The sequence below is a fragment of the Pinus tabuliformis genome, chromosome 6 (assembly GCF_031772625.1).
Source record: "Pinus tabuliformis cultivar Carrire ecotype Pingquan chromosome 6, CPIR1, whole genome shotgun sequence".
NCBI classification, from domain to species: domain Eukaryota; kingdom Viridiplantae; phylum Streptophyta; class Pinopsida; order Pinales; family Pinaceae; genus Pinus; species Pinus tabuliformis.
Window position 1 is genome coordinate 1,100,635,922 of NC_142292.1, and position 20,741 is coordinate 1,100,656,662.

Consider the following 20,741-nt stretch of genomic DNA (forward strand, 5'->3'; position numbering starts at 1 on the left):
TCATCATCACCTCCACTCTGTATTGGCCGATCATTCACCTCCATTTGATTGTTTACCCCTTTTTGAGAAACAACTGCGAAGAGTGATCTCACTAGCCATCCTTGTAACACTGCCGTGATTGGAACATTCCAAACCTTACCTGGAATCAGCTGCTACCCAATTTTATCACTCGTTCCTCAAAAGACGAGTCTCCTTTAAGCTCTTTTCAACTGACTCGTAAAATATGAAAAGATTGCCGAGCCATTGGCCTCTCCAGCTCGTTAAAGGGACCGGAAGTGCTATCCCTCCTCTAAATTTTAATCTTTTTGGACCTGAGGGATTATTACACAAAAAGATCGAGCGCTTGTTTTGTTCGGCTCGTTAAAAGTATCAAAAATTCATCCCTTCTGCATTGTGTTATACTTTTTTGGACTTAAGGGATTAGATGACGAAAAAGAAATTTTTGGAGTTTCCTTTACGTTCCTTTTTAGACTCTCTAAAATTGAAAAGGACCGAGTTATCTTTGTCGTTAAACTCGTTAAAACTTAATAGCGACAAACTTGTCCATAGCAGACAAGAACGAGTTTCACTATCGTTAGGCTCGTTAAAACATAGCGGTGGGTTTGCCCGAAGGGAAAATTATAGAATAAGCATATGTTATCCTCCTCAAGCTTGAAAAAAATAAAGAGGTACTGGTCAGCAATGACTGGGGAAAATTGGGAAGAAAACTTGAAGAAACTTTGTTGGTAGCAAGTCGCTCTTGAACATGACACTTTCACTCCACATCCAAGTCGGGTTGGGTTGTCTCATTCACCGGCCACATTGCCATGGTCCCATCACACCATCCACATTTGGGGTAATGCTACCAATCCATCATGTCAGTGTCGCCGATATGTTCAAGAGAAGTCATTCAGAGAATTCACCTGTGTCTCACCCGCTACAATACATTCATACTCCATTCTTTCATGACCGCCACCCTGAACCGTATGTCATCAAATCATTTTCACCTCCATTAAAATCATTTGCTCCGTTCCGTGTCATTGATGTGGGATTCATTAAGGCCCTACTGTGACGGATCACTTCTTGTCGACATCAGCTCATTATCCAAGAAGTCGATCTAGGAACACCCCGTTCAGTACTTTGAAGCTTGCATGCCTCAATGGCAAGTTTCTCACTTCCGGCGACAGGTTTATATCAATGGCCTTCGACTGAAAGATTTTGCGTGGTGTTCGACACCAAGTCCTTTATTCACACCACGTGAATTGTACTGCAGTACCTTGAGGGTCATTATCATTATCGGTGATTCCTCTCGCGCCTGTTAACAGCTTACATCATTGGTTGGTAAACAGGTGATGTCTTTCCGTGTTCGACTCCAGAACATCTCTCACATGGATAGACTTGTACTTCGAGTGAAGATCGAACGAGATTGAAGAGCCCGGATCTAGTTTCATCCATCCGGGCTGCGATATATATTCAGGGAAATAAAGACATCAAATGTACATCATTGATGCACAGATAATCATCCAATCAAAGGGATGATGGCTCTACCAGAATCATCAGTCTACACTCAGACGATTGTCTGTCCTATGTACATGGAAATGAATTTATAAAGCTGAGCATGGGAATGCCCGCCTCAGCTAGATCATGAAAATATTATGAAGATAATGTATTGTATTGTATCTTATTACAGGTCTCCTCCCAGCTTGAAAGAACTTCGAATCCTCATAATAAAGCATTTCAATCGACATCAAAAGATTAATGACCTCATGCTTTAGGGGGCAACTGTTATAGACATTTTTGGGCACTACAACCCCAAGCATGAAATTTCCATAAACCAAGGGCTCCTAGGTCCCTAAAAGTGTTGTTCTAACCCCTAAAGGAACAAGGTAAACTGATTACAGCTTCTCCCAGAAGTTCTCCATAAAAAACTACTCAGAACTGGTTAAAACAGGATCATTTCAGTTGCTCCATAGGCAAAGTGCGTTGCATCTCACCTAAACACACTGTGTGGGTGCGTTGCATTCCAAAAAGCCCTTCTATGGGATGCGATGGGCGAGAAGTGACAAATGCCAGTGTCATTCTGCGAGGTGGAGAGGCATGGAAACTTCCAGAAACTTCTCCTGTGACACTTGCCTCTCTGAATTCGACCAAGCATGAGTAAGAGATCATCAATCTCCAAGTGGAAGCAAGAACTATCAGAGGGAAGACACTAATAAAATCACAAGCTGACTCATCTCCCTTACATATATTTATATATGGATCCCTCATCCCAGAGATCCAGAGGCTGGAATTTTGCACATTGTAAGGAATTGCTGTTGGTTTCTTGAGAATAACATCAGATTGTTGGGTGATCTAAGCTTTCTATGAGGTGAAGAGGGGATTTCTTGCTGAGAGGATGCTGGGTCAGAACAACTGGTTGTAACTCCCCTTGGCTCTTTCTTGTTTATCAATAAAAGCTATTGAAGTTTTCCTCCATACTCTTGTGTCATTCATGTTTGCTGCATTTGTATGGTCAATTTACATCTCATCCTAGATTGTTTATGATTATAGATCCATGTTCTTGTATAGTGCTATGCTATTGTGATCTTACAGGTACTTGGTGAAGCTGGGCGTGCAAGGGAACAAGTAGCGAAAGACTATCAAATGAGTCTATCTCAGATTCGGAAGGTATGATCCAAGGATCATCATAAACAATGGTGTCTGACGAAATCATATGGATGGTTGCAGTAGAAGACGATGCAATGATAGGAGGAAAAGGAAAAGTTCCCAGTAAACCAGCATCTTTAACTAGTCCTACTCCAACATCCTTATACGGGATAGTCGTTTTGTCGATATGATGAATACTTTCAGAAGAGGCTGGGTCAGATGAAAGTAAGTCAGCTGGTCTATAGTTATGATCTTTCCATTATGAGGGAACTTTATAAGCTGAAAGACCGATGAAACGAAAACTGTCATAGCGTAAGACCAACTACAACCCAAGAGAAGGTTGTAATCTAGAGGGGCATCAACCACCTCCACATCTAGATTAACAATTTTGCCTTCTACCCATATAGGTAAATCCTGTAGAATGCTAAAAGGATGAAACCCACGGCCATCAAAGGCCTTTAGAATCATCGGGGATTGATTTAGCGAAGGAGAACCAAACGATCTCCAACACTATATCGACATAATACACGTTGAGGATCCCTCATCAATCATAGGCCTATAAATAGGTCTGTTTTTGACTAACACTGGGATCTGGAAAGCCATTTGATGAGGTAAGTGTGCTGTACTATTTTCTAGATCGAAAATTATAAGGTTTGAGTCCTGAACGTCAACAACTCCTATAGCTGACAATAGTAATTTACGTTGTGCTGGACATGATTGCAGCACTTCCAAAGCCAACATTGCTGAAGGTGAAACAACCAAATCTTCAACAATGTTATAGTTTTGAGCCACTCTCGCATGTGGATTGAAAGCTGACTTTCGAAGTATGCCCTTGGTGGGCGGTTTGATTACTAAGTCTGGATTAGGTTTCTCGATTTGTAGCGGATTGGAACCGAGAGCTGAGGTTGATGGGTTAGAATGAGAAGATTCTGCTTATTTACCATCAACAGGACTTTTACTTCCATAATCATGCGATCGGGTCACAATCCTAACATGGGACATCATCAGTGTGGGTTCTTCATTGGCATTTGAGGAAGAAACTATCATCTTACTATCTTGACTTGGAAAAGGATCCTTCAAAACAGCAGGCATTTGGGAACCTTTGACAATTTTCGCAACCTCTGCATGATGAGGGCAGACTCTTGTAAAATGATCTTCATCACAAATGAGACAAGGATAATGAGGTTTGCGTTTCTCATCATTTGATTCCACCTTTTCTGGTTTCTCTTTCGAATTTTTATCTGTTTTATTTTTCTTCTTCCCTTTCTTCTTACCACTGGATTTTGATTTGGCTATAGATGACTCTACAACATGAATATCGGCGGAAATTTCCACAGAAGAATCTCCTCTCGGGGAATCTGGCAAGGTTATGATAGGAGAAGAATTCTTGGAAGACTTCTTACTTTTGGTATTAACTGTACCAATCATACCATCAGTGGCATGAGACCTTGAAGGAGTTGCAGCGATTTGATTTTGCTTGGGAAGATCAGGGATTTTCTCGTGTAACGTACCTGACTGCGTATAAACTAAGTCAAGGTATTGTGCTTGAGCAATTACTTGCTCCTCAGTAATGACTCCGGCCTTAGCTACATCCTCAGTGATCTTTGGTAATAAATATTTTACAAAGCATTCGGATAAGATCTGATCCGGAATAAAAACTTTCACTAAACGTCGTCGACATCTCCATTCATGAATGTGATTTGAAATGTAAGTGGACGTTGACTGCTTTAATGAAGTTAATAATTCTGTGCCATTGTCATATCTGACAGGCAAATGAAAATGAGTTCAAAACGAAGTAGCTAGCTGACTAAAATTATAAAAATTAGCTCGCGGTAACTCAATGTACCACTTGGCTGCAAGACCAATTAGAGTGCACTGGAAAAGCCTTAAACAGATTGAATCATCTGAAATGGAATTAGAGGCACACCAGAGGTGATAAGTCATCACATGGTTTGACGGGTCCTCTGTTGATTTTCCCTCAAACTTAGGAATATCACTAGGCAACTTATTCTGCATTGGCGGCCAAAACGGAAGATAGTTAATGGGATCGTTCGTAAGGTGCGACAAGTCAGCCAAGTCCAAAGTTGCGATAAACGGTAAATGACGATTAGGGTCCCTAAAACTCTGGGTCATGAGACCAGCCCCAGGAGGAGGATATCCAGGATAACTAGGAATTGGAATTGCATTTGGGATATTGTATCCTCCCAGAAAACCAGGATTAACTGGACCATACTGGGGTTGTTGAGGTTGTTGATATGTATACCCAGGGTAGGATGATACTGATAGACTGGCTGCTGCACAACATGAACGAATTGGTACTGTCCCTAGTACGGTTGATAAGTAAATTGAGGTTGACTTGTGACAACCGTACTTGAACCAGGTTGTCCTACAAGCATCTGAACCGAAGTTTGGATTTTGGATCCAGACTGAGGTAAAAATGTCTGAGGAGTTGATACAGGAACAGTAGAAACCGGAGCTATCGATACTCCAGAAGTAGGTGGGGTAGATTGAACAGATGTTGCAGTAGTTGCAGCAACCATTTGAGGCGGAGTACGAGGTGTAATAGGCCCAGGTTGATAAACTACAGAAGGTGCAGAAGTTCGAATAGTAGACTGGACAAGTTGCTGGGGTGAACTAGAAACCAAGGGTTGTCCAGTTTGAGATGACAACTGTACATTCGGTTGCAAGACCTATTGAGTTTGAGATTGATCCCACACTAAGTTCATTCCGGGTACAGACCCATAATAGGTTGAGAATATTGAGGACCATAACCGGGTTGAGGGTAGGGTTGATAATTCAAAGGTACATTTCCAGTTCCTTGGACATATGATCGACCGGAATGTGGTTGGAAACCTTGGTTCGAGTACTGACCTTGAGGTTGATAACCCTGAGGCACATACTGATACTGGGGTTGACCTTGAGGTACATATTGATACTGGGGTTGACCTTGAGGTACATATTGAGTCTGGGGTTGACCTTGAGGAACGTACTGTCCTGTAGGTATGTACTGTCCTTGAGGTTGCCCCCCGGGTGCAACTTGGGTACCTTGAGGTTGCCCCCCAGGCAATAATTGAGGACTTTGAGGCTGCCCCCCAGGCGAGAACTGGCCACCTTGAGGTTGAGGATTAGGAATAGTACCTGACATCATGAGAATATCTTCTACACTCAACGACTTAGTTCCATTATTTCCAGTTAATAACCCTTGTTCAATAGGTTGAGGAGATGCTCCCGAAAAAATACCAGTAAGTGACTAATACGTAGAGGGAACAGAAGGACCGCCATACAAAAAGGTTTCTCGAGATTGGGAAAACATGGACGACTGTCTTGACATATTTAACGGAGGATAGTAACCCCTAGGTGTTGGGTGATAAGGAATACGAGGTGGTGAAAAACTTGGTCCCGAGGTTTCCAAACAAATGGTCAATGAAAGATACCAAGCACTGCTCCTACGTGGACTGTAAAAGATTGATTCACGCTCCCTAAGTTCTATAACCTCTTGATTTTCAGGGATAGGGATGCCTTCTTCTTCTTCCGGAGTAGCAAGTTCTTCAATAGCTATAAGTCCAGAAGGAAGATTTTGGGTAATTATTCTTTCTACCCTGGATGAAGCAGGACCACTAGAAGTTGGAGAGGTAAATCCCGATGTTGGCGTAGCAGCAAACTTAGTTTCAGGTTCAAATATTTCAGGTTCCTCACCTAAATCACTAGTAGATGAAAAACTACCAATAACTTTAGAAAGAGACACAGACTATGGATTATAATATGCTACTAGAGCTTGATAATCAGGATGTACCACTAAAGAAGACTCTCCTTCTTCATGTGACCCAACTCTACTGTCTCTAGGAGTTACAAGGGCTCGTAGCCCTTTAGGCTATCTCGGTGAAAACTCAGGAGGTTGGCCCCGAAGTCTATGGGACTTCCTCGGTAATTTAGCCACGATTAAATATTTTAACTACTTCACACGAAAACAAAGTAAAATCTCAATGAAAACCACCTAAAGCCTCTAAAGAACCAAACAAATTTGAATCACATGCCTAAAGAATCTAGGAGATCAAACCACACACAAACATTAACTTTCCATAATGAAAACACTAGTTGGTGATGAAATCCAACGTCACAAAGTTCAATGCAGAAATGGTGGTTGGAACAGTTACCCCGGCAACCTGCTTAATGAATAGACTGGCACAAGTTCCTCCACTAGACCGTCTCCAGTGAAGAGAACCACATAGAAAATCCAAGTGAGTCTAGCTGACGTCTGCTCCAGGTATAGTGGGATCTTCCCGGCACCGTCACCTTAAGAAGAATCCTATAGAATATGGTCACTATGGTTACCAACGGAAACAAATATACCTGGGGGAACAGTCTACGATCCGATACACACGCAAGGGCAGAGTAACAAGCTCAATCCCCTTGAAGGCTCCTTGACATAATCCAAGGTTTACCAACAAGTGACCCCAGGCTCCTTGACAATGGTTAATCCGAGGTTTACCATTTTTAATACGTGAATATCTGGCGTCGTTCCCAATGAGGAAGGATTGATTCCCACACTGGTTCAGACACGATCTCATGCTTCTCCTTTAAGAGGAGCTTTCCCAGAGCATAGATGTAACAATTGGATTTTTCTCCTATCGCAAGATACAACTACTTGTTGTTTTACTGTCTTGGAGAGTTAATTACTCCCTACTCCAAGACACTAGCCTAAGCCATGTTGGCGTAATAGAGCCCTAGAAATAAAAATATTACTAGATAGATTTTACTTTAAGCGTTATTTTTATTGGTTTTTGTTTAAGTCAAGAGGTGCCGAGATGAAACTTGTGGTGTGAAGACTCGACTCGAAATCACAAAAAAATGCACTTAAGATGATAAGCAATCTTTTCCCTTCAATGAATTTCTAGCTAGGAAAGAGTTTGAGAATGCAAATGCTTGTAAACACAAATCTTTCTTAACAAACAAATCAAAGAAGACCTTTTTGTCTTTTCCAATGCACTCAAAACGAGACAACTAGTTATGTTCACAAAAATTTCCCTTTTCTTTCAAACACTCAAATACTACAAAAACAAACTTTTTCCAAAAGAGATTTTTTATTTTTTATAAAACACTCAAAACTATGGAAAATTCTAATCTTGAGATCTATAAACTATAAAAAACTATTTGAAGTAAAAGCTTACAAGATGTCTTTTCAAGGATGTTTTACTTAGCTATAAGCAAACTAAGGACTAATTTGTCCAGAATCACAAATCAGTCAAAAAACAACCAAATTTTCTTTTCTTTTCTAAAAATGAAATCCAAATATTTAACACAAGCCTTTTCAAAGTTTCGTAAAGAGAAAACACAAGATGGATTCCTCAACAAAGGTAGATTTTTCAAATGGTCAGACTCATAAGAAGGCCAGTAAAAACCAAGGTGATCTGAGGCTTCTAATGCTTCTAAGCTCTGAGCTACTACAAGACCAAAATGAAAACCAAGCCCGGCAACCAAAACTTCTAGGAGTTTCACCTAAAACCATAACACCAATGGAATTAACCTAAGAAAAGTTCCTGACAAGTCACATGTAGGTCTGGGCAGGGTATATAAACATCTAAAAAAAACTAAGCTGACTAAAAGAGAAAATCTTAAGTTTTCCAAAATTTTGACAGGGTCTGCAGGCCTGTAGTTCACACAGGTGTGGTACCGCTCTGTGTGAAAAGCAAAAGTGCGGATAGGTCCACACTATGTTGCAAGCCGAGGGTGCGATCCTCTCCCAAAGTTATGAAAAACAAAAAATAATCCAAGATCTACTAATTCTACCCAATTCCACACACAACAAGCCAAAAACAGAAACAAAAACACAGTTTCTCAAGTCAAAGTAAAGCAAATCAAGAAATCAAGTCCCCAGCAGAGTCGCCATTTTGTCACACGGAATGAGTCTATCTTGCGGACAAGATTGACCTCCCTAGTATCTAACGATATCTGGTGATAAGCAAACCAATCAAAAACTATCTTTCTCTAAATATGCAATTTATAAACAAAGGCAAACAAGTGTTTTAGGCCTACCTTGGGTCCAATGCAAATTTGTGGAAGCCTCACTCCTTTGATCCAAATGAGCTCCCTTGTAGCGAATCTACAAACACAAACAAGCAAACAAATTAAATAGCACCTGAAAAGCCAATATCATAAAGCATACTTATCATGATGATCAAGGAATTCATGAAACAAATGACATAAGACAATTTGTTGAGAAAAAAGAATATGATTGTATTAATTCAAATCAAAGAAGAACTTTACAACCTATGCCTTGATGCTGTACAAGCTCCTCCCAGGGTCCAACAAGAAGTCTCTTCTACTTTGACAAGTTTCACTCTCTTCCCAATGAAGCCAAAAGGTATGTGATCTCTCCTTTCAAGCATAATTAGGAAGTCTCAATTCCACCAACATTTACCCTAAAAAATGTTCAGCTTCTAACCTCCCTAGCAACCAGCCCAATGCCTTAATTTATAGTGAAATGGAGGGAAGTTACTAGGTCCTCCTTCAAAGGGATAAAGCCCTCCTTCAAAGGGATAGCTCCTCTCATCAAGGGATTAGCTCCTTCTCTTTTGGGATGCATGAACCACCTAAGAGCGAACAATCCATGTCAAAATTCCTTCTAGAATCATCTAGAATTAACCCAAAGTGCGCTTTTAGAATAAATTTGTGCCTTTTTGACTTTCACAGGGGTCCGCACCAACTCCTTTAGAGATAGAGCGGGCAGGTCCGCAGGTAATGTGAACAGGGGGTGCGGGACCGCAGGTAACAGCGAGAGAAAGTGCGGAACCAGAGCTTTGTTGATTTTTAATGTCTTTCTCTCATTTCCAAAGCTTGACATGAAGAGCTGAGGTTTGAGACTTGCTTAGGAGGACAGTATAAGTGATGATAGACCCATACTGACTGCAAATAGTCACGGTGATGATATTTTTGTGTAACAACGGTAAAGGACAATTTGACGCAAGATGATATCTTTTGATATGATTTAGAATTAAAGATCTCCTGTCACCTTATTTTCTTCTTTCTATTAACTATTCCTATATTCGTTATCATCTTATCATATTTTTGCTCTCTGCTTGCAAATTTCAGGAAGAGTACACAGAGCATAATACATGAAGAAATGGGGAAGAAAGGCAAGGCCCTTGCGTCTGAGAAGACAGAAATGGCCCCATTATTTATGGACACTACTTGTAGTCGAGACGCAGGGATATCTACGTGGAATGCTATGTATCAGTTGTTTGAGGGCGAACGACCAAGAATTGTGGAAGTTACAGTTACAGTAGATGGACGCGGCTTTTCTAAGGCATCCCTAACTGAATTTGCATGCTCGTTTCTACATCGCATTGCTGCAAGGCCGAAGATACTCCCCTACATTGACATGGTGAAATGATTATAGATCACGCAGACATATCCGACAGAGAGTTCAAGATGAAAATCCAGGAAGTCATGGGGTCATTCACTCCAAACAATTTGAGGTGTATGTACCACTTACCAAAACCCCAAGCTAGCTACAACAAGCAATTTGTAGAAAAATTCGCCAAGGAGAATGAAGACTTGGCGGAATGCACCAAGCACTGGTCAAGCAATGAAGAAAGATTGAAGAAGGATAAAAATGATATGTACGCCACTGGCTCTCTCTATTCTCCTTACTGTTTTGCCACTGCAATGTTATGTAGACTATTTGGGAAACCAAACATCAAAAATTTTTCATCTGAATGGTTACCTATAGTGGATGTGGCCACCAATGCCACAATAATGGATTGGGCCCAAATTCTGTTGGACAATTTAGCCACTTCAATTTTAAGATATAGAACTAAAAGAAGCTTTGCTTCGAGGGTTTACTCCCCATTCTTTTTGAGTGCCTATGTCATGGATGCTATTTGTTTTTTTTTTTTTTCCGATTTTCCTATTATGGGATGGAAGTGGAGGGCACAAAATCCACTTCCCATTTAGGTTTATCATAAATTATTGTGGGAATCCAATTTCATGCCACATTTCTTCAAAATTTGTCATGGAGTTATGCTTCTGATTTATAAAATGCTCTATAACCGAGATGCCCCAAGGTTTTCCCTAGAGGCTGAAGTGGATATTCTCACCGTGGCAAGGTGGTTTGGGGAAGAGTTCTTCACGTATATCAGAGTGTTTGGTAGCATTGCTTTACCCCATGTGCTACCTCTTTATGTCCTAGACAAACTAATGGCCAGGGAAATAGCCTATCAGACCTGTGCTGTGGGGGGAATGAGCAAGGTACTAAAAGACTCCAAGAAGGTCATTTGGCCCCAATTTCCTGTAGTATACAAAACATTTGCATTGCATGACTTAGGTCATGCTTTCAAAGAAGTTGATAATATGTTATGTTTACAACTACCAAAGTTCCCGGGGAGGCAATATGATCCCTTTGGTGTTGTAAGTAATTTTACTACAATGGTTAAATAAAAGTGTTTTCCAATGAATAAGATCCCTTTGACAATGTTTTTCTGTAGAAGAACACTTTCAGAGAGGTTCAACATATGGCACGAATTATTTTTTACCAAGAATATCTCAAAATTTTTGATAATTATAGAAAACAAAGGTTATCAAAGGTCACATTGGACAAATTTCTCATCAAACCAATAAGGGAGTCTACTCCCAATGTTAGCATAAGCGAAGGATCAAAAGACAAGTCTAAAACAAGTTCTGAAAAGGAATCAGCTGAAAATTCTGGTGATCAATCCAAGAGTGAACACAACAGAAGCGAGGAATCAATAAACGACACAACTCAGTCTACAGTAAGGTTTGATTAGCAGGCTTTGTCCCCAAAACAAGCTGAAGTTCCCACTCCTCTTACAAAGCCAACAAAGCCACTTGTATTTGATCTAGAAGGGGAATGGGAGAATTTTAATAAGTTAATTAACACAGAAGAACAGAGCGCAAAGCCACTGACAAATCCAAAAGAGAAAACCACATAAATGGTGATAGAAAAGGCTGTTAATACTCAGGAAATGGAGCACATACCTGTTGCTCCCTCATCTGAAATTGTACTAAGGATACAGGAAATTCCTCCTCTAGACGTATTTTATAGCCCTCAACATAAGGTTGTTGTCAGAAAGCAAAGAAAGAAAAGAAAGCTGGATGTTGTGCTCACTCCCGAGGATGAACCTCTGGATGTTCTTTGGAAAGACCCCACTACAGACCCATTGGAAAATCTAACCAGGCCTTCTCAGATCGTAGGTGCGTACACTTCAGAAACTATTGATAAGGTAACAGAGGTTTAATCGCTACTTAAAGTGAAATAGGATAGGATTTTGTTTTTGGAACAATAATTACAACAAGTCAACATCAATCAAGAAGTAGAAATACAGTTGGCAAAACTCCAGCAAGACTTCCAGCAAATGCAATTGGAACATCAAAGCAGTTTGGCTAATAAAGAAGAACAATTACAAGGTATGATAGAACTGCATAAAGATGATCCCAAAATTTGGGAGTTTATCAGAAAAGCACTTGATCTTAATTCCCAACTCTTGCAACAGAAAGAACTACTCTGCCAGAAGATATCGCAATGGAATTCCCATTGTGAAATGAACGATAATATTACAAATCAAGTTGTAGATTTACAAATTGAATATGACTGAAATTTTAAGAAGGTCTCAAACTTCTTGAACTGGTAGAGATTTGAAGAGGGGAAAAGAGAAGACATGCCAAGAATTGACGAATCACACAAAGAGATTTTATTTGTGAAATGGGATTCCCGGCTTAAGGAAGCAGAACAGGCGATGGAAGAGGAAGTGGAAGCAACAAACAGTGTCAATGAGTGCATAAATGAAAATATGCACAAGGCAAATTTAATAGCAGAGACCACCCCAGGCTTCCTTCCAAAGGCACAACAACTTCAAATAGAGTGGAAACAAACAATAGAGGAAAGGGCAGTGGCGATTAAACAGGTAAACAAGTTAAACTGGCAAACATACTGGTAGTATCTAGTAAAGCCACATAGCCAATGGATGACCCTGAAATGCCTCATAACCTCTGCTGAGAAGATAGTGCCAGCTCTTTCCAACACTGTATTTGCAAGACAGTTAAAATTTGAAGTCAGCCAACCGATGCTCTTGAAACCGATGCTGAACATTTGCGATCTAAAAGATCAGATGCATGATTTATCATAGATATAGGTTTAGTTTATTTTTTATTAAAATTAGGGAGGTCATTTAAACCTCCTCATCTATTTTTGTAATATTTATTTTTAGATTTCATAGAGCAGTATTTAAACCCCTCTCATGCATTTAGAGAGGGGTCCAGAGTTTTATCAAAAACAATTCTTTAGAACATTCATTTTGCCCCCCACGGAGGAGGTTTTGATAAAATGAATGGAACAAGATTTATTTTCCATATGATTTTAATATCTGCTACTGAAATGCACTTTTGTACTCTTAGTGGATGTTAAGTGATTTGAAGATAGATCTATATTGCTACAGCTCATGAGTAGAACTTATTACGAACAATATTTTTATCTCCTACTACTTTTTACTTATGTGTTAAGCAATAAATCATTTTCAGTTATTTATATATGAAAGTTTGAATGTTTAGTTATCATTATTTCACTTCTGTATGGTGATAACTGTTGAGATTTTCTGTTTAATTAATTTTGGAAAAAATCTCATGTATGTGACAACAATAGGATTAGTTGCTATATTAGCTCCAGCATTTTTTGAGGAGGAGTTAATGCATCCTATATTTGTTGTGAGGGAATTTATGATTCAGTTTTATACTCCATCCATAAGAAATGTAATCCCGTAGAGGATTGTAAGAGTGTGTGTAGAGAAAATAGTGTGAGCTGAGAGTATGTGTGAAGAATTAAAATTGTTGTAATCTCCTGTTGAATAATAAGATTGCCAATGCCTCTGTTCTGGTGGACGTAGCCCAGATTGGTTGGGTGAACCACGTTAAAATCTTTGTGTTATGGTTTTGCAATTTGGTATGTGTTGTGTATATATGTTTATTTTTATTTCCGCTGCGCATTGTTTGGTCTAACAATTGGTATCAGAGCGGCGCAACGGAAGCGTGGAGGGCCCATAACCTAAAGGACTCTAGTTTTGGAGCTGGTACATGTGACAGAGACGCGGAAAGTGAAGCCTCGACAATGGTACAAGAAATTTGATTCTTTCATGTTGAGTCAAGATTATATAAGAAGTGAATATGATCATTGTGTTTACTTTAAGAAATTAAGTAATGGCATGTTCATTATCTTAGTGTTATATGTTGACAATATGCTTTTAGCAAGCAAAAGCATAATAGAGATCAACAGGTTAAAGGCTCAGATGGCTAGGACATTTGATATGAAAGATCTAGGAGCAGCAAGACAAATTTTGGGCATGGAGATTTTCAGAGACAGGAGCAATGGTAAGCTATGGCTATCACAATAGAAGTATATTAAGAAAATACTCTTGATGTTTTGTATGAACAATGTGAAGCCTGTTTCAATCCCTTTAGCTTCCCATTTTAAGCTTTCTTCAAGTTTATGTCCTAATACAAATGAAGAAAAGGAATATATGTCTCGAATTCCATATGCCAATGTAATAGGTTGTTTAATGTATGCGATGGTTTGTACTCGACCACATATTTCACATGCAGTTGGGGTTGTCAGCAGGTATATGGAAAATCCAGGAAAAGAACACTGGTTAGCAGTGAAATGGGTGCTTCGGTATTTGATAGGCACAAGTGATTATTGTATCACTTATAACAGAAGTAGTGAATTTGTTTACAGATATGTTGATTCCGATTTTGCAGGTCATTTGGATAAGAGAAGGTCAACTTCAGGGTATGTCTTTACTCTTGCAGGTGGAGCTATTAGCTGGATGTCAAAGCTACAGAATATTGTTGCTTTATCCACTACTGAAGCAGAATACATAGTTGCTTCGCATGCTTGCAAAGAATCGGTTTGGTTGAAAGGTTTGATTGGTGAGTTTGGTAGGTTACAGGACAACATCAAGTTATTTTGTGATATTCAAAGTGCAATTCATTTGGCTAAGAATCCGGCCTATCATAGTAAATCTAAGCATATACCGATCAAGTACCATTTTGTAAGACAGGTTATCACTGAAAGGGGTGTTTCTCTTGAAAAAGTGCATAAGAAGGAAAACTGTGCAGACATGTTCACGAAACCAGTGTTTTTATAGAAGATATGTTGGTGTCTGGCTTCTCTTGGCTTGCAGAAAAGATAAAAATAATAAATGAACAGGGTATCAGGCTAATTGTTGTCAAGGTGGAGATTGTTGAGATTTTCTGTTTAATTAATTTTGGAAAAAATCTCATGTATGTGACAACAATAGGATTAGTTGCTATATTAGCTCCAATATTTTTTGAGGAGTTAATGCATCCTATATTTGTTGTGAGGGAATTTATGATTCATTTTTATACTCCAGCTATAAGAAAGTAATCCCGTAGAGGATTGTAAGAGTGTGTAGAGAAAATAGGGTGAGCTGAAAGTATGTGTGAAGAATTAAAATTGTTGTAATCTCGTGTTGAATAATAAGATTGCAGATGCCTCTGTTCTGGTGGATGTAGCCCAGATTGGTTGGGTGAACCACATTAAAATCTTTGTGTTATGGTTTTGCAATTCGGTATGTGCTGTGTATATATGTTTATTTTTATTTCCGCTGCGCATTGTTTGGTCTAACAATAACTTATGTTTTATGCTGAATATGTGAATGACTCTTATGCAATATATTTCTCATAATTGTTTCGGCTAACTTTTTATACGAAAAAATCATTTTTAAATGGATTCTATTCTCATTGTGATTGAATGATTTTCATTATCAATTGCTTTTAGAAATTATTTTAGATCACATAAGTGAATGTTACTCCCGGGATAGTTTAAAGTTAGATGTTTTCTTTGATTACAATAGATTACATATAATAGTTTGAATATATGTTAGATTTAGAATAAGCATTCACCCCATAAAACCCCAAAAAAGAAAAACGTCATCCCGCTAGCATACACATCATAAACAGATTTGGAAACTGGTCCCATCATCCCCAATCGGAGCCACTATTCCAAACGGAAAAGGAGCTGCATTAAGGTCCACACCAGGTGGTTATTCCCCTTGTTGGAGACTTGATTTTTCGAGCCTTCAAAATATTTAGCGCTAGAAGGAGGGCCTGACTGTGAATGGCAAGCAAATCGACATCTTCACGCCATTCTAAGAGTAAAACTCCCTCACCATCACCCTCAAATTTTCTTTCACATTCTAGATCTTCCATCTCTGAACCAGAAGTTGAAAGGAAAAATACAGAGCACATTACTGAAATCCCAAACAAGCTAGATCATTCTTCTTCAGATCCCCCTGAGTTACAAACTTTAATACATAAGTTACAAGGAATTTCTTTATCTCAAGAAGAATCTGAGTTTTCCCAAGGTAGTGTCACTTCTCATCTGACCCCGTCTCAACAACTGACTAAAGCACAAAGCGAAAAACTAGGAATCCCACCAGTTGAGTTTCCTCTACCGAGTCATAAGAAAGCTAGGAAAGCACCAGTAGAATCTCAGAGTGAGGTTTGATCATCATCTTCATCTACCATCCCATCCATAGCATCACAAGTTTATTCATCCATCCCTCAACTTTAGATTGTGGTTCACACAAGTACATGAGCAACATCCTCCTTTACCCAACCACCTTCAACTACTGCCACACCTCCTCCTATTCATACCCCAATGATGGCAGAAAATCCTCCACCAAAGCCAATCCATGGGCTGTGAGAATGCCTGCACCCTTATCGCAATTAGCAGCCCATCCTAAGAAATGGCTCGCCAATTTTAATCCTGATAGTGGCCTATCAGCTGAAGAGCACATAAATAATTTCATGTTGTCTATTAATTTAAATGGAGTAACAGAAGAGGATGCAGTTGTACGATTATCCCCCTATACTTTACAAGGAGCAGCAGGATCATGGTATTTTTCGTTACCATTAGGCTCCATTCATAACTGGGATACATTTCAACATCAATTTTTAACAAAATTTGGAGATGATCAATCTACAACAACCTTAATAGATGACCTCTCCAATTTAAAAGATAAACAATGAGAACCAATTAAGGATTTTAATTCTCGCTTCAATAAATTATTAAACAAAATACCAGCAACGTTGAAGCCTAACAACGAAGTCCAAAATGAATGGTATATTTCCACTTTGCCTTCAAATTCAACCATCTTTGTAGATAGAGCTGCCAAGCCAACGTTAGCTCAAAGCATGAAAGAGATGATAGCTATAGAAAAGTGTATCCTAGCCGTAGAAAATAAAAATGCTGTAGATGAAAGAAAGTCTAAAAAAGTGTCTTTTAGAGATGATCCTAAGAAAAAACAGCCAAAGTACCCGTTTGACTTGGAAGGGTTACAGAAATTCTTAAAGACCATGTCAAACAAAATGGTTGATTTAAAGAAGAAAGTAACAAAAACCTCTTCCAAGAAACCTTTTAAACCATTTAGAAGAAATCCTTCAACTGATCCGAAACCTCCAAATGCTATAACAAACAGAGAATTAGAAGGAGAAGAGGAAGAAGTTTCAAATGAGGAGAAAACCGATGATGATGAAGTCGTAGAACTGTAGGGAATGTGGGATTTTATTCTTCTAGATGAGGAAGATCAGGATATATTACTTGTTTCTACAAGAAGTAGAAATCAACTTGATCCTCCACAATCTAGTGTGAAATAGAAAAATCCAAGCCCGACTTCCAAGGATAAAATCGCAGGTAAGAAATCCTCACCAAAGTCTACTCAGACAAACCCAATCTCGTATGATTCAACAACTCCATCTAAAATGCTTATCATTTCTGATGAAATGGAGTATAACATTGTTGAATATATGAAGAAAACTAGGGCAAATATCACTTTTCATGAGCTCAACAAATTAAAGCATCAACAGAAATTTCTCTTGAAAGAGATGAACGTAGTACCTATTACGCCTCTCCCTGCCGCTGTGATTTCACATGCCACTCATGAATTGGGAAGGCCTCTGACTGGCATGTCAAATAAAGTCGATCCAATTGACATTGCTTTGATTGGAGGGAGGTCAAAATCCCATACTCCGCCATTTCTCCTTACCTTTGAAGTGTTCAATAAAAATTTGCATAAATGTCTGGTAGATTCTGGTGCCTCATCTAACATTTTTCCTAAGAAAGTTTGCGCAAAGCCAAATGTCCAACCTTAGAAATTTGCAGTACGAATAGTACAGTTGGATCGGTCTCAAGTCGAGGTCATCGATGAACTTAATCAAGTGACCACCAGGTTGTCATCAAACTTGAAAGTATGTCAAGTCAATGATATACTTGTCACAGAATTTCTTGAATTTTATGGACTAATCCTTAGCAGGGATTGGTCAGAAAAGCTTCACGGTTACTTTGTGACCAACTGGTCTCATATGTGGCTCCCTTACAACGGCAAACCAAATCAGATCAAGGTTGAACAAGAAAGACACCAAAATTATATAGTGACAGAGTTAGAAGGAGAAAACGAGCCTGTAGCATACAACAACAACATAATTGGAAACTATTCTGTTGATTCTTTCTTAGGGAATTTCAACGCTCATACTTCACCTTTTTTGGAGAATTCTATTTTATATCAGATAGAAAATTTCTCTCAAATGGACACTTCTAGATGCATTAATTTTGTAGATAATCCTGTAAATAAAAATTTGTTTTGGAAATTATTTTTTGATGGTTCTAAGTCTAATGATGGAGCGGGAGTAGGTTGTGTATTAGTTAGTCCAAAAGGATAAAAGACCATGTTAACATGTAGACTCGAGTTCGATTGCATGAACAATAATGCTGAATATGAAGTGTTAGTTCAAGGGTTATAAAAGACAATCAGGCTTAATATCAAATACCTGCAAGTATTTAGAGACTCTAAGATTGTTATTAAACAGGTAAGAAATACTATACATTGTCTGTCAGGACACTTGAATCACTATTAATCATTAGTACAAGACCTGACCTCACACTTTATAGCATTTAACATTTCATCCATTCCCAGACTCCAAAATGCTAGTGTTGGTCTCCTTCCTAATGTAGCTTCCAAGCTCATTCCATCAGAGGACTATAGCCCAGACAACTTTTTGATTGAATTAATCTTTAGACCCTCTATTCCTGATAACATTACCAACTGGAGAGTTTTCAACAATGAACCTGATATTGTGAGTTTTTTTTACTTCAGAAGGCTCTTACACTAATTAGATAATTGATGAGGACCAACATGACAAGTAGTTGGGACAAGGAAATGGCAATAACGATATTCCCAAATCCATAGTCAAGTTGGAGGAGCTATATGAATTAAAGGACAGATTCAAATAGTCCACCAATTCAAAACTTTAGAGTTCAACTCTGAGATATGAATTAGTGAATCTGGGGACTCATATAAAACCATAGAATATCAACTTTGCTCTTGGACTAACATCTAAGGAAAAATTAGCTTTCATTCGATTTTTGAAACTATTATCACTTAAGAAACAATTTCCAAATTGTTCACATCAGTTTGATTGTAAAGGTTAGGTGCTAGTCTAGGTTTAATTTTTTGTTGATTTAGTGTCTAAGTCCTAGGAGTCTTGGTGGATGGTTAAATAAATGTCAACTATCCATTCTCATTCATCATTGGTCTCATAACTCACATAGTTTCCATGTATCAGCTTTGTTCGAAGGTTCTTATGTGTTACGAAACTGTTTAGGAATTTTCGTAGCGCATAAACTCTATTTAGGCATTTTCGTAGCGCAAAACCCAGATTTTACATTGGCTGCACTACGAAATTAGGGATTCGCTAGGATTCATAGAAAATCTGACCCAGATGTCATATCTATTAAAATTCGTTATGTTTACATCAACAGTTGTCAGCTTATACACTTCGTTTATCATATCCAACCACTTATCCTCATCATTAGGTCGTTAGGTGTCTTAGTACTGGCACATGTTTGCAGTTTTACTTTGCTCTACGGTTTTGGTCGTTCAACTAGACTTTTCGAAATGGTATCAGAGCAATCGGGGAAATGTCCTTCTGGGTTTTGCATGTGTTCTTTGGATTTGGGGTAGTCTGAAACTATTCCTTGTAAAAAATATTGAGCTCAGTTTTTAGGGATATTTTCATTATACTGGATATTCTGTTTTCTGATATTTTTCACCCAGCTGAAGGACACACTGGAGATCCGTGATTTTTATAAGAACAACCTCAAAATTACAAATTTGGAAATGCAAAGTATCTCCTGATCATCTGTGTTGGAAAATACCGTTCAATTTCAAAGCATTCAGCGACTCTGTGTTGTCAAATATCTTTTAGCTCATGATGTTGTAATGTGTATCATGTGCAAAGACAATTTCTTAATCGGGATGTTGAATAAGGGTGTTCTTGCCATGCCTATTCCTCGGTGGATTCCTGGTGCAGGCCCTGTGGTTCATAAAGCCAATGGCACTGAGAATCGCTTGATGTTGATAAAGACTCTAGAATGGACCCTAAACTGGTGTATATTGCAAAATATGTTTGACAGGAATTTTTCTATCCGAATGGATTTCATCTTATTTTTCCAGTGGTCTTGATCTAGTGCATTTTCACGAGTATCCTCTATCGTGTTCCATTCTACATACACATATTCTCAAGAGCGCTTGGTATGGGAATGCAAATTTTTTCCATCTTGGCAAAAGGTAGAAATAGTGAAGCTCCTTTTCTTCTTTTGTTACTTTTCATTGGTCACATAGTTGGGATTTTTATTGATTTGTTTTAGACTGAGAATGTGGATATAGCTTGTTCAATTCACTGTCCCAACTGCTCCTGAATGACGTAACTCAAAGTGGTCCAAATCTCAAAAACATCTTATCAGATTCTTGGTGGTTTCGCTGGTGGATTTTGTGGTGTTTCTGGCCTGAAATCAAATCGGCCTGCTGTTATAACAAACACCACCAACAATTCATCCAGCAAAATTGGATTCTCAGATACTTCATTTGCTGACTCTTGGCCATATACTTTACTCATCCATTGCAAGCAAGGTAGTGACATAGATTGAGACGGTGCAGACTTCTTTAATATTCACGTTGCAGGAATTCCATGGAGGGGTGTACCGAAAGAAAGGGAAGGGTCAGGTCAAAGAAGGAATACGGGAACAATCC

At 38.8% G+C, this 20,741-nt stretch overlaps 1 pseudogene; it reads left to right on the forward strand.

Annotated features, from left to right (window-relative positions):
* Positions 1 to 12,299: 12,299 nt before the first annotated feature.
* LOC149262761 (uncharacterized) lies at positions 12,300 to 20,638 on the forward strand (annotated as a pseudogene).
* The last annotated feature ends 103 nt before the right edge of the window (positions 20,639 to 20,741 follow it).